This window comes from Protopterus annectens, chromosome 2.part2 (assembly GCF_019279795.1).
Source record: "Protopterus annectens isolate FY-2018-M chromosome 2.part2, PAN1.0, whole genome shotgun sequence".
Classification (NCBI taxonomy): Eukaryota; Metazoa; Chordata; order Ceratodontiformes; family Protopteridae; genus Protopterus; species Protopterus annectens.
In genome coordinates, this window is record NC_056730.1 from 268,980,131 (window position 1) to 268,996,434 (window position 16,304).

The window sequence follows — 16,304 nt, forward strand, 5'->3', positions numbered from 1 at the left end:
GAAATATGCAAACAAGGATTTTGGCACAGTCTGCATGCAGATACAATCCATGAGTTGCCATGATCCACTTGTTGGCAACACAGGCATTGAACACTGAAAGATTTTGTCCTACTTTAGACATTCCCAGATGCCCCCACCCCCAAAAAACAGTATGATGTTATGTACTTAAATGGTTTATCTATATATACATTTCTTTTTGCTCTGCACTTCACCACACAGCTTTTTATTGGCTGCCAGCAGTACTTCTCCTCATCCTCTGGCTATACTGGGCATTCCTTATCACCCTCAGCCTTACTCTGACCCATGATCAAGGATGGCAAATAGACTGAGGCATCTTGGTATAGCATCAGAATGCTACCAGAATTTTTTCCTTAAATTTTAACTTCCTCCTCTTCACGGATGCAAGATCTGATTGCTGAACATGCAATGGAAATGGGTGGCATTTTGTTCTACCACTGTGGCTACTTAGCCAATGTCTATAGCCTTTCCCCATTTAGGATAAAACATATTTGTATGTTATCAGCTTTTGCAAGAGCTGTCACACAAGGTCCATCCATGTATGTGCACCCCCTCCCAACAGACATGAGCATCCTTTCCTTACCATGCTTCAAATGTCCAAACTGGGTTACTTGGTCTGTACTCAGGGTATTACCCATTGCCATGCTCAGTTCATCTATAGGTTGCTGCATTTAAAACATGACACCCATATGCACCACTGCTTTATTGGAATGAAAATGTCCAGGCAGGCCAAAACAATTTCAACCTGTCATCAGACAATTTTCCAACATAAAATAGCTTATAATAAGGCTTACTATGTCAGAGGCAGTGGCAGCTCATGATATCGGACTGCAGGACTGCAGACCCCCAGCTGTGAACCACAATGGTACAGTCCTATAAATCCTCCATACAAAGTAAACGTGGACTGCTGCCTTACCAGTCCGGATTCAGAAAGCAGACTGCTGAGTCCCCAGAAGTCTACACGGTGCTAACCGCATAGACTGGAAGGGGATCGGACTGCATAGTCAGCAGTCTTAGAACGAAACTGGAAATGTGCATTCTGGCATGAACACAGGATTTCTGAAGCTGTGGGCTTACTGTTAAGATGATTTAATTGCAGGTACAGGAGACTCGGCATGAAGTGTGTGTGGGTACACTGCATAGATTGGAAGGGAATTGGACTGCAGAGTCAGCAGTCTTGGAACAAAACCGGAAATGTTCATTCTGGTGTGAACACAGGATTACTGAAGCTGTGGGCTTACAGTTAAGATGATTTGATTCCAGGTACAGGAGACTCGGGATGAAGTGTGTGTAGGTACAGGAAACTCGGGATGAAGTGTCTGTGGGTACAAGAGACTCGGAATGAAGTGGGTGTGGATACAGGAGACTGGGAATAAAGTGTGTGTGGGTCCAGGAGACTCAAAATGAAGTGTGTGAAGGTACAGGAGACTCAGGATGAAGTGAGGGTACAGGAGACTTGGGATGAAGTGTGGGTACAGGAGACTGCATGTGTGTAAAATGCCCCAGGTGGCTAGACAGCCTTGAAACCTGCACCTTGGGTGCAGGTAACAAGAGCCTGAATTCCCTACCCACCACCATTTATGAATGTTTTGCAGATTTTTGCCTCATATTTTGTTCTGTTCTATTCCTCTTAAAATCTGTGGTTTCTGAGTTTTTAATTCCTTAAATAGTTGATGGTGCATTATTGCCTTACAGCTAGAGATTTTCTGGTTTGATTCTTGGCTGGGGTGTCTTCTGTATGGAGTCTGCATGTCCTCCCTGTGTTTGTGTGGGTTTGCTCTGGTGTCCTCCCATGTTACAAAGACATGTGTCTGCAGTATTTCTCCCTGGGCCTCTTCTGAAAATTGGCTTTTGTTCCAAGTCAGACTTTTCTGGTTAACAAATGTTAAATAAATAAAATTGACAGGCATTTGAATTTCAGACTTTATATTCTTCAGAAAGTACATAGTAACACAAAACCTTTTATTCTAGCAATTTTCTAAGTTTATAAGATGAATATTTGAAATTTGTCCCTATTTTTGTGACTGTATTCCCCCATTATTGGCTTTGTCCAGGTTTTTTGTACTATGGTTGAGAGCTATGGTGAGAACTGAATTCACTGAATATGTTTGAGGGCTGTATTCCCCCATTACTGGCTTTGTCTGGGTGTTTTGTGCTTAGAGGTTGACAACTATGGTGAGAACTGAATTCACTAAATGGTAGCCATTTACTTTTCAGTCTTCCTCACTTTTATATAACAGCTGATATGGCATAGTGGTATGTTTCTCTGACTGTTTTGCACAGGGCCCTTTGTTCAAGACTTGGTAATGAAATGCTTGGTGATAACACTGCACTTTATTCTAACAACTTTTCAAGATTATACAAGCAATGTTTAAAATGTATCCCTGGCTTTTGTCCCTCCCCAATACATTTTGGATTTTTCCAGATTTCTTGTGCTGCAAAGCTAAGAGATACAGCTGAGCGTTGAGTAGATTTTACAAGGAGCTAAGAGGTGCAGGGGAAGAGAAGTTTGGTGCTGCTTATGTGGGGGCTGCTTGCCTTGTTAATAGCATAACAGCTAGTGTACTTGCTTTTGATATAGAAGGCTGTGGGTTCTACTCCCACAGTACATAGATACATTGCTGATATCGTACTGTGTTGTAAATGGGGTAGATGCTGCCATCTTAAGAATATCCTCTTTGGCAAAGATACCTAGTAAATATGAACCTGTCCATTATTTGCCATCCATTCCCTATTGCAATATTACTAGCTTATCATTTTTTAATGTAATATAGGCAATTTATTCCCCAAGGGCAACAGGCACTTTATTTGTAGATGAAACAATGAAATATAAAGTTGTTTGCCAGCAGCAGCCTCTTCATTAGTTACAGATATTTTTAATGTGGAATCATTTAGATGACTTTTACTTCTGATGAGATTGTGCACATTTACTGATACTGGTGGATTGTAGAAGTTTGAGTAGACTTTTATGATGGCAATGTTTTCAATTGGGCAGTATTGTCAATATCGGTGCATGCATTTTGTTTCATTGTTTACTGGAAAAATGTTCAAAACAATAAATTTAAAACACCCTTTAACAACTGTACTGTATTATACAAGGAATATCATTTAATGCAATCAAGAAGGTGCATCACAAAGCACATGTATGTTTTGTGTGCAATGGGCCTATCATTTGACAATAGCCCAAAGTTAATCTTTATCTGCCACTAGCCAAATGTATTTTCTTTGAATGTGGGTATCAATGCTGTTTCAATGAATGTGAGTTTCAGGAGCAGAGAAGTTTTAATGCTAAGTCTGTTTTCATTGTGAGACTGCATTGCTTTGTTTAGCAGATGTCTTAGTGTTTGCACTGTAAAATGCAAGCTAAAACTTTCAAATGAAGTCCAAATCATTGTAGAAGTAAAGCAGTATGCACATTAGTGTTTATGGTAAATAGGGTGAAATAGCCAACTAATGGTTCATTGGAATAGCTGCAGGGGGGAGGCTCCATTTGATCATGATTTTGTGAGGGGTGAATGGCGGCAAACTCAAAGACAGCCCCGGCTGAACTATACCTCTCAACTGTCCAGATTTTCACAGAATGAATAGATTTTTGCTTTTTATTTTTGGTTTACTCCTCATAAAATGTGTGGTTTTCTGGCAAATCGTTTAGGAATGAAGTCACTAAATAATGACAGACACTAAGTTTCAGACTTCGTAACCTTCAGAAAAATGCATGCTAAAGCAAGACCTGTTATTCTACCAACTGTCTCAGTTTATACAAGAGCAATTTTTAGTACTGTTTATATGTTCTTCCAATATGTTTGACCTTGTCCAGATTTCCTGCATTAGCAGGTTGAGAGGTATGTGCAAATAAATTGTTTTATAGAATTAGGCATATCCAAACCTCTCAACTTTCCCCGATTTTGGCTCAAAATGTTCTCTTCCCCTAATAATCCCTCTGCAAAATGGAAATTATGGAAGAAAATGTGGAGGGTTTACAATTAATAAATAACTGTAATAATCAGAGATATAGATTTATTTTACTTCAGGAAATGCATGTAGATTATTTTATTTTGTCAGCTGCTCAAGTTAGCAATACTAATATTAGAAAAGTGTCCCTTCTTTGACAGGTTTCCAGCTGTATTGTGTGGCTATTTTATATTGATGCATCACATTTTTGATCCATTTTTCATAAAATTGTGTTTTTTTTGGCAAATTAGTGGCAAATCATTAAAGAGTGAAGTTAGAAAATAATGACAGATATTTGTGTTTCAGATTTCATACCCTTCAGAAAATTCATACCAATGCAAGAATTACAATTCTATTATCTTTCTAAGTGTATAAGAGCAATATTTAAAAATTGTCCTTATTTTTGGGCCTTTGTCCCACTTCTATGTACGGCTTTGTCCAGATTTCTTGCTCTGAGGTTGAGAGGTATGACAAATGTGTCAGGGCCATCACAGGCAGCCAGAGACATTTCAAATTGTGACATACTTGTTGGACCCCACTCCCCCATGTAGTGACTCTGGATGTGTCCAAGCAAGGCAAGGAGCAGTTATACAGTGTAAATGTGCAGAGTATCCCCCCATCCAAGGTAGACACAAGTACTACAGTGGCTTTTCATCTCTCCTTGATTTTGCAAAATGTTCTGGTTTCTATCATATTTTTATACTGTTGATTTATGCTTATTATTATTCAGAAAGTGCCTGTTGCTCTGTGTTTAAGTAGCAATGCTTTAATAACCATCGGGTAAGCTTGTCTGAGATTGTAAGATGCAAGTAAGCTTTAATAAGCATACTGTTAAAGAATTGCCAACATTGAAAGCCTTTCTGTTGTTGTCATGCAGAGAATACTTATATAACCAGATAATGTATAAGCTTTGGGTATTGAAATGCATATGATACTAGTTGTAATAAAGGGCAGGATTATATTATTTTAAGAAGCTCTTTACATTTGATGGAGACTTGCGGTCATCTTTGCAGGCTTTACCTGTAAACTAAATAGAATGCCAATCTACCATGTGTGGTCCATAACCTGTGCAGTAATCCTTTAAGCAATGTATCTTGAGCTTGTGTCCTGTTTGCTTTTTATTTTTTTACTTTGATCCTGTTTTCCCTATGAAACAAGTAGATAGTTTTTGTCAGGCAGCAGGTCTACTTTGGATAAGAAACATTTTTGCAAGTGGGGGTATCACAGAGATTGTTACTTTCAGCATGTTACTTGGTACTTTAATAAAGCTGAATATAAATTATAATTCAAACTGCAGTGCAAGGAGAAGTGGTTTGAGATGAGTGCTGCTTGTTTTTTTACGGGCATTCCAGTAATATATTTAAAAAGTAGTTTATTTTTTCATGCCTCACAACCTTTTTGTTTCCATCTAGATATTAAATAAGTTGTCATGCAGCCACTGCACTGAAATATTTTTTTTTCTCCTACACTTCATTTTGTCTTGATTGGAATCTCATAATGACGGTTTGGCACCCAAGGCAGCATATGTAATTAAAGTTACAGTTTTTGTGATTTTGAGCAGAGCTCCTCCCCTTTCTATTTGGCCGCACCCCTTCCCATTGACCCCCACACATTCAGCTTTCTCCTGCAGCCCTCCTTTGATTTGAAGTCACCAGCCCCCACTGGTCTGAGGTGACCAGAAAGGTCTATATTATATGGCTGAAAGCTAATTACAGCGACTAAGGCAACATCAACCCATAAACAGCAAAAACCCACTAACACAAATGGCCAGGTCAGTGATTTTTTTCCTAGGGAAAAAAATCACTTAGCTGTCACCATGAAATGACCCTTTACCACACTGTAGTGTGATCTCAGAGTTGGTATATTTATTTAGGGGTGTGGGGGCCCCCAATTTGTAGTGATTTAGGTGGTGTGTCATGTTTGGCTGGTCTTCCTTTTGGCAACATAATATAGACCCGACCAGAAATATGACAGTGTGTCAAATATTGATGACATTCCCATAAAGCAGTTGCTAGAATAGCATCAGATCAGGTCTTTAATAGTTCCAGATCTAGGAATCTCATGTGAAACAATCAAAAATGCACTAAGTCCCTTATTTTACAGATCCAAGCTATCCCCTTACTATGACCCATGCCCTAACCCTAAGGTGCATGACAACTACAGCGCAGTGAAGGACATATCAATGTCCTCCACTATGGTGCTTTAGTCACGAACCTTAGGGTTAGGGAATAGGGTAGGGTAAGGGGACAGTTTTACTAACTATCCCCTAACACTAACCCGTGCCCTAACCCTAAGGTCCGTGACTATTGCACCATAGTGGAGGACATAGCTTGTTTTTTTTATGTCCTCCACTGTGCTGCTTTGTATTCGGTGAAGTGCACTTACGCAAAAGTTCACTTTCGTTAAAGTGAACTTTTGCAGAAGTGAGGCTTCCTATTACAAGTTTGAAGTAGTGAACTTTTGTTCTTGTAATAGGAATCCATATATATATATATATATATATATATATATATATATATATGTGTGTGTGTGTGTGTGTGTGTGTGATACACACACACACACACATATATATATATATATATATTTTTTTTTTTCATAGGTTCATAGATGTGTACTAGGCTAATGGCCCTGGAGCCTTTACAAGCCTATCCCATAGAAATGTCCTGGCATCGTGTCGCCTGACATTAGTTCCCTGGGCCTCTATCAAGTACAGCCACTGGAGTGATCCCCGGGATGAATTTTCTATTTCCCATCCACTCATCAAGATTTCTCTAGCATACTGAGGTTGAGGTCTCTGGAATCTGTGGTGTGGAGGGATTGGGATTTCTTTAGATGTAGCATTTCTAACAGAGCTGAGTCAGACATAGCTTTGTAAGTCAAGCAAAGATTGCCTCTAAGTAGGCGATATGATACAGAGAATAGCTGGAGTCTTTTGAGTTTGTCCATGTAGGACATGTGTTTAATGCCTAGGATTCTCTTTGTGAGGTACTTCTTTGGCCTTTTCAACTGTTGCAGATGTCTAGTGAGGTACATGCCAAATGGGCCATTATACTTGATGACTGGTCTAATGAGAGAAGAGTATAGAGAGAGAGAGAGAGAATGACCTGTTTCTTCCTGGATGCAAAACCCTTGGTAATGAGATGTGCCACATAGAAGGACTTTCTGATTACAGTGGCAATGTGGTGGTCAAAGGAGAGGTTGCTGTCAAACTGTGTCCCCAGATCTCTTATAATGCCTTCAGTGTTCAGTGGACTTCCATCAATGTAGTAATTAGTAGAAACTGAGTTTTTATCAAATGGGATGATGACACATTTTTTGGCATTAAGCTTATGCTCATGGTTTCAACACCATTTATTGGTCTCAGTGAGGCCTTTCTGTAGGATGTCTGCATCACTTGGGGAGTAAATAATGGCTCCCAGTAAGCAGTTGTCTGTGAACTTGTCAGCCAGAGTCCCTTTGTGTTAACCTGGACTTTTGAGAAGTTGATGCCGAACAGGAGAGGTCCCAGGACTGATCCCTGTGGGACTCCACTCATGACTGGTCAGCAGTATGACTTGGAGTCTGCTATTTTCACACTGTGTGTCCTATTTGTGAGCCAGTTTGCAACCCACCTAGTGATATAGGGTTGATGCCTAGTTTTGTGAGTTTATCAATAATTCCTGAGTGAGGAATGGTATCAAAGGCCTTGGCCAGATTGAGGTAGGCTATATGCACTGTGTTACCTTCATCCACAACCCTGGTGACTGACTCAAAAAAGTCAACCAGGATGAGCAGCCATGATCTCCCTTTCACAAAGTCAAATTGCATGGGGTCTAGAGTTTGGCAATTTCCTATATCTTTGGTAATCAGGTCCATGAAGATACGCTCCATAGCTTTACATATCAGACTTTTCAGGCTAATGGGGTGATAATTTCCAGGGTCTGTAGTCACTCCCCCTTTATGGAGAGGGATGACTGTAGCAGTGCACCATTCAGTAGGGACAAAGCCTGAGGTGAGGCTGTGACTGAACAGGGCACACAGATGTGGTACCAGTTCACTTTGTAGTTCATGTAGAACACAGCCAGGGATATTATCAGGTCCCGTGGAAGCTGTTTTCTTGGCTTTGGACAATGCAGCTTTAACCTGCACTGCAGTAATGCTGGGTGGCTGGCATTCTTCCGGTATTGTGATTGGTCCTTTGGGGGGGAGGGGTTAAAGTTGGAACTGAATCTGTCAGCCAGTATGTAGGCAATATCTGTTGGCTCAGTTTACTTTCTAAGAAATACTGTCATCAGTTTACAAATGGAAATATACAAGAATGTATGTTCAAAAATCAACACAGATGCATTAATAGCTTGAAATTTGTAAATGATTCATATTAAAATCTCAGAAAAAAATGCTTTCACATTATATAAAAAATATTAACTATAATGAGCTAATAGCAAATATTATTTAAAAATAAAAAGAAAGTTCCATTAAAAATAAGTAAAAGTAAACATAAACTAAATATTTTAAGTATGAAAACACATTCTATTAATATGCATATTTAAAAAAAGAATATAGTAATATAAAATAATTAATACAAAAGAAACTCAAATAGGATTCGCTATTCAAGTTCTGAGTTCCTTTAATATGCAAACATTACAAGCCTATATAATAATCAGAGAGTTTAAAATCAAACCCTGTCCTTTGTACCTTTGAGATAAATACCTTAATCATTATGCCATTCCCTCCCTGTCAGTAAGAATGTACATTGTATCTGTAAGGTAAACACCTTAACTGCTATGCCAAAACTGAAACACTAATGAATAAAATGTGTACACTGTTATTATAGAAGAATCCATTACCTACTAATTATTTTCAGAATAAGTACCTGGTAAACTGTTGAAATATAAAATATAAAACTCTCCCTTTGATATGGACTATATCAAGCAAATATATAAATAAAATGTCTGTTTCTTCCAATCAGATATCAAGCACGCTTTTTTTGTTTCTTTGAGGAATTTATAAGCTTCTAGGTTTCAGCACTGGAATATATTTTTTAAGAGAAATGTGACCATTCTGTGAAATCAACTTCATGAGAAAAGGTGACTTTTAAACAACAGTTGCATCTAAAATGTGACTAGTTCAGTATAACCAACACTTTCATCTAATGCCTGACTGGGTACAACGTGCAAACTTTTAACTCTTTTCTGTTTTAATGTTTTAATCTATGAAAAGTAAACTTTTCTTTTCTCCATTCTTCAAAATGAATAAATATAATCCCAACAAATCAGATTATGTCATATTGAGAGTCAGTTTTGAGTTTCTCAAGCAGATTTTAAATCAAGTTCAAATAGATTATAATTTTCATTATCATACACACTGGGTGTGTTAGCATTTAAATGCATTTTTGACAGTTAACAAGCAAGCTCTTTTTACCACCATAGACTTTCCTCATTTAAGGTTCATAATTGTAAGTAATAAATCAATCAAAATATTAACCACATTGTCTCTCCTAACTTTCTTGCATGTCATATAACCTAATATTGTTTCTGCTGTCTCTATTTCTTCTAGCATTTAATTAAATACTATTTAACCTCAGTTAAAAATCAGTGTGTTTATCTTCTCTTCATCTCTTGTCACTGTCATTTTATTTAATGAAGACTCACTCCTTAAATTGGTGATTATGTTTATGAATTGCTTGAAGGCTTCTGTATGCTTAAAGAATTTTTCCTGAATACTTACACTTTTCAGTTGACAGTCCTCAATCTTTCTAGAAAGTTCTTGTAAAGATGGCATGATCTATTGTACATCTTTCTTCTTGGAAATCTCAAGAGTAAGACCTTTTTTTAAATTATTCATTTTGCGCAATTAGTTATTCATGACAATGCATAGGGACAATCCAATAAATAATATATTTTAGAAATCCAAAAAGCGTGTAAAAATTATTCTTTTGGCAAAGCTTAAATAATAGACAGTGGGGCCAGTTTTTCAATTGAGTAGGGTATGTTCCTATCAGAACAGACTTTCAATACAAATACTCAATTAGGATCTGCCTACTTACCTGACATTTTCAATGAGACTAGCCTTAGCAGCCGAGGTTTGTAGCATTTGTACAAGCCATCTGAAACAACTTGAAAAGGTTGAAATTTTCCATACTAGAAAATTCATAACCTGTTATTCGCAAAGATACTGTGCAAAAGTGCAAATGTCTTCTGTACACTATTCTGGCACACCACGGACTACTATGAATTAAAGAATCAGATCATGTTAATCCTACCCATTGCAATTAATGGCACCCAGGAGCACCTGATTCCCTAATAAATACCAGACTATCCTTTGCTTGGGACCAGGAGGAGCTCTGTGTATTCTGAAAGTGCTACACAATGCTACTGTGTAATGTACCTGCTTAATGTATAGCTTGATATATAAATGGCTAACGTTGCTACTTTTTAAAGTAGATTTTGCAGTACTAAGCTGCTTTAGACAGTAATACATATACCGCTGGCATTAATGACTGTACTGTGATTCATTTGTGAAACTCACTAATATGTTTATGCTGCAGCATTTGGGTCATTACCATCTTACTATACTGAGAGGACCTGGGAATGTGAAATCTTTCATTGATGAAGTCTGACAACCATCCTCATTTTAGTTGGGTGAAGGCAATGTATAAGTGGTAGCAGTTTGCAAGCATATATGAAACTCTCTTTTTAGTAGGGTTTTCCTGCCATGCAATAGAGATGTAGGGTGGACAGGTCATGGTTAAAAACTAATAAAACACAAGATCCCGGTTTAGATGGGATGTTATCTATTAACTGCATCCTAAAACCTAAATCTATCGAATTTTTCTGAATGGTGTGTAGAAAATGTTATGAGTGTGGGTGGTCTAATTTTGTGATTGGTATTTTGTGATTTTCTTTTTAATGTTCGTGAAGACATTTTAATTGATTTTATGAGGTATTCCGGTGGTTTGATTGGTTCTATGACTACAGGACAGGAAGTTTTAATTTGATAAGAATGAGGCACATGTTGAAGTAAAAGATTTTAAATTGTTTTGTGAATACTATTGTGTTATTCTGATGAAGTCTCTTAACTATTTGCGATGAAAGTATTAAATAAATGTTGACCTGTACCTGCATTGTGCTGTTCAGTTTTGATTTTGTAGTCTGGGTTGCATGTTTGGACTGGTTACTAGCTTTTAATTGCCAAGATGTCATATACAGCCAAATACATACAATGTGGCAATAATGAAGAGCTTATTTACATTTATTTCTATGATGAACAACTTGACCATATTGGTCCAACAACTTTCACAACAGCTTTCGGCAATGAATGGATTGCATTTGGTTTCGCAGCTGAGTGTTCTGGATTGCTTTAGGCATAATGGGGCTGATATAAAGAGATTTATTGGTGAAAAGGATATTTCTTTTATTACTCCAGCACATTTGGTGTCAGAATGCATTGAGGAATTTAATTGTATTCTACTGCTGCTGAGTGTTGGAGTGAGACCAGGTAATGTATTTAACATTACTAACTGGTTCAACAAAAGTGTTTGTATTGATACATCTGCCATGAGGTTTAACCCTAACCTTTACACACAATTAAAAAGGCTGGAGAAACTGGTAATACAATAAAGGAAGTTGCAGGTTGAGAACAGCTATTTAAAGAAAATATAAAATGTAGAACAGTGCCAAAAGGTTTGCATAGCTGGAAATATGCAGTGGGTTTACTGAAGGGTTGTGCACTAAACAAAGAATTGTGTTTGTTTGATTTGCATGGATGTGAATTTATGGAAGTTCTGATTAAGGACAATCTTAGGACTACTGACATTTTGTCATTAAAAATTAAGAAATTGGATGCATCCATCACTAATGATTTTTTATATGATCAGATTAAAAATAGACATGGTATCATTTTTCAAAAAGCTGACTCTATGATGATTAAGTTGCGATGTGAATGTTAAAGCTTATCACGATTCCCTGAATTCACAGACATGGGGTGGTGATGCTGGATGGTAAGGCACATTATGACAGTGCTAATCGGGATGGAATAGATGATCCTAGGTCCCCACAGAATTCTGAAAATTCTGCTGTACCTTTAGAACAGGCATTTCAATTGAGGAGATCTAAAAGGATTTGTACCTTACAAATGGCACATTACATGCAGGAGAGGAAGCCATGGAACTCAGGGCAGGGATGGGAACCACAACTGATGGTATCCCCAAAATCATCAGAGATGATGGCTCGTAGTAAAGAATGAGATTTCAAGATTTATGATTTTAGTCATATTATTGTTAACAAACTGTTTGCTGATATATTTTTGAAAGGTTTTACTTTTGTCCCTACTAACAGAACAAGTTTGTTTGATGTAGTAACGTATTGATTTAAAGTTATTTGTAATAAAACTGGATCTTAAATTGTATTTTTCTAATGAAGGCAATGTTTGTTTCAATGTTGGAAAATATTTGAAAAAAAACAACAATTTTAGTCCCCCATTTAATCCCATTTTGCATGTTATTTGTGAAAGTGACATTAATGACATTCTAAAAAAAACTAGGTATGCTTTCTCTAATTTAAATCAAGACCAGAGAGGTTGTTATCACTAATATGCTCAGATAATATAATTAGACTCATGAAGCCAGATAATGGAGGGGGTCTTGTAATTATTGATACAACTAATTATATTAACAAAATGCTGGTACTATTACATGATGATACATATGAAGAAGTTTCTAAAAATGAAATGAATATTGCATATAATAGAATTGACATATGATATACTGTTTCAAGAACAAATTGGCTTAGAAAAATATAATTTTTGTAGGAAAGAATCTTGGTTAATGCCAACTATTTTCAGAATTCCCAAGATCCAAAGGAATTTAGAGGACCCCTCCCCACTCAGACCACCAATAGTGGATGCTAGGATGTCAAAAAAATATACTTTGACAAAATACATAGATATAAAACTTAAAGGGGTTTTAGAACATGTGAAGTAATTTGTACATGATTCATGGGATTTTTTGGGCCAGGATAAAACTATATTTTTTAAGGAAGGCATTGTCTTTGTAACAGTGGAAGTACAAGATCTGCTTTCTGTGATTCCACATAATTTAGGTACTGGTGCTTAGAATTTCTTACTGAAAACAGAGAACTGGCAGGGATGGACATTAATACCACTTTGACCTTAATGGAGTTGGATTTGAATGATAACTTTATATATTTTGACGGCACATATTATAGACAAAAAGAAAATGTAGCTATGAGAGTGGTTTCCACCCCATTATTTGCAAACATGGTGATGAAGTCTGTGATCTCTTCAGAATATGCCAGTTCCTGGTCACTGTATATTAGGTGTTTGGATGACGCGTGTATGTTTTGGATAGATGAGGGACACAAGATTAATGAATTTGTTACTTATATTAATGGCACCACTTCCTTCTTTAAGTTCACTTTTTCTGCTTTAAAATATATTTTACGTTATTTTACATATTGAATTGAGCAAATATATCTATCAACAAAGATTTGTTTGATGCATTTTTTGGAAACCTATTTATTCAAACTCCTTTTTGCTTTTTAATAGCTGCCATCCATTAGTACAGTAAAAAAAAACAGTGGTTAAGGGACAGTTGGTGAGAACATCTAAGATGGTATCAGAATCTAAAGATTTTGTGATGGAATCTAACAATTTGAAAATGATATTTATGAAGAGAGGTTATCCAGGACAGCTTGTAGATGTTATAACTAATGGGGTGATATCAAAAAGGAGATCTGGTTTATACTCAACCTTATTAGGGGATGAATTACCAGAAAATATTAGGGTAAATAAAGTGAACCTTGATAGTGTATCGTCTCAGATGACTTCCGCTTTTTAGACAACATTTAGTGTAGATTATGGGGAAATTAAAAAAAATGATTTACAAAGAACTGGGATGTTTTTAATTATCTTGGGATATCCAATTATCTGGGACAGACACAAGTTTGTGGTTAGAAAGGGTGTGTGTTTGAAAACTATGGCTAAATGGGGTGGATTAAAAAAGCAAGGCCATCGTAATATTAAGTGGGTCTCATTTAAGTGTCAGAGCTGTAATTATTGTAAGTATATTTTGGAAAGTAACTGTGTCCAGATCAGGGACATCTTAATTCAACCAAAATTTAGATGTAATTGTAAAACAAAAGCTATTTTTTTATGTTAATATACATTAAAACTACTAAAACTTTTACATTGGGAGGACATCTCAGTAGTTTAAGGATAGAATATATGAACACATCTATCATATTTCTAGATATAATGCTTTAGCAAAGCACATTGGTGAATTTTCAAAGCATAAGTTTTTATTTTGGGCATTGAAAAAACAGCCACGAATCCTACAGGGAGGTGCCTTTGATTTATGGTTGAAATTCTGGGAGCTATGGTGGCAGTTTAAAACGTATGCAACACAAGCTCCTGGTTTAAACGGGATGCTTTCTATTAACTGCATCTTTAAACTTGTATGGGATTTTTCTGAATGGTGAGTAGGAAATTTTATGAGCATGTGAGGACACATTGTATGATTGGTATTTTTTGATTTACTGTTTAATATTTGTAAAGACATTTTAATTGATTTTATGAGAGATGGTTTGATTGGTTCTATGACTACAGGCCAGGAACTAAGTTGTGCTTGATTAGAATGAGTCACGTGTTGAGTAAAACACTTTTAAATTATTCTGTGATTACTATGGCATTATTCTGATGAAGCCTCTTAATTATTTGTGAAGAAAGTGCAAAATAAAAGTTGACCTGTACTTGCTTTGTGCTGTTCACTTGTGTGTTTAGACTTGTTAGGCATCCTGGTTGTAGGTGGATGAAGGCAGTGTATGAGTGGTAGCAGTTTGCAAGCATGTATGAAAATCTCTTGCTTGTACAGTTTTCCTGCCATGCAATAGAAATGTAGGGTGGGCAGGTCAAGGTTTTATAATACTAGTATGGTGCTTAGTGCTGTCTTCTGGGTGACATAATATCAGAATAAGGGGTTCACTGCAGTCATACTTGTTTTAGAAGTAGTTTTCACAGTGTTAGAATCTTATAGCTTACCAAATGGGATGCAGTACATGCAACACTGCTGTGCTTTTTGTGAATGACACACAATTGGGGTTGGTTTATTAGTATATGACATAGTTGTCTGGGGTACCATGGAGCAAGAATATTGTAAGGGATCTTGCACAATCCATTTCAATGTTCTTTGTCTGGATTGTAAATCAAATGGGATTTGTGCACCATTGTATGGTAGCAATTGTAAATCAATAGGGCTTTGTGCACCATTGTATGGTAGCAAAGCCCTGCATAGCAACATACAAATTTTATGCTTCTGGCCCATAAAGATGGAAAACATGAATTATTTACTACATTTCATGAAATGGCATTTTACTTAGTTTCTTCCAATAGCATCATAAGAGACTTCTGTCAGATCCATTATCTAATGTCTGATGTGATTTATTTTAAATGTTTATGTATGAGACTTTCTGCTAGAGAATTGATCAAAAAACCTAATACTAAAAATAAATGTGAAGAACAGAGGGAATGAAAACTATACTACCCAGTATAAATAAGATAAGCTTCCACTTACAGTCTGAAAAAAAAAAAAAACGGTCAAAATCTTTCTTCTAAATATGGTTTCTCATATATGTAGCTACATCTGATTATATGTCAAATGGTTGAGTACATGGGTTTTTGAATAAAAAAGTAATCAAACACTAGTGAGAAAAACTCACCTTAATGAAAATATATCAAATCAGAAACAAAAAAAGTAAAATTAAACCAACTTTTTTTCAATTGGTAAATAAAGCCTTACCTCAAAATTCAAACATACTTTGTCTGAATAGTGATAGAGTTACAGAAAGGATTTTTCTAAAGTAAGGTCTAAGGATGTGGTAAGGGAAAGAGCTAGGATTACAGTTAGCATGCATTAGTAACATGGGCAGGACTTTGTCCTAACACTGCCCCTGCCTATAATCCCAGTCCTACACCTTACTTTGAACTGCAACTCTATAACATACTGAGACACATATTACATACAACAGGAAAGATGCACAACTTGAAATCTAACCCCTACTCTAGCCCTTACCCTAACCCTAACCCTAACCCACAAACACTGGCATTCCCACTCCCACACATAATGCCATAATTATCAGTAGAGCTAAATGTTTTATCATTCGGGAGGGTTGGGAGGGTGGCCTAATGGTTAAGGTGTTTGCCTTATAAACACAAGATGCAAGGTTTAAATCTCACAAGAGATAATTGGCTAAGCTTAAAATAGCTCACAAGAGCAGTTAGCTTAGTACTAATCTATGAACCTATTAAAATCCAAAACCCGTACGTACCTTACCCACACATAT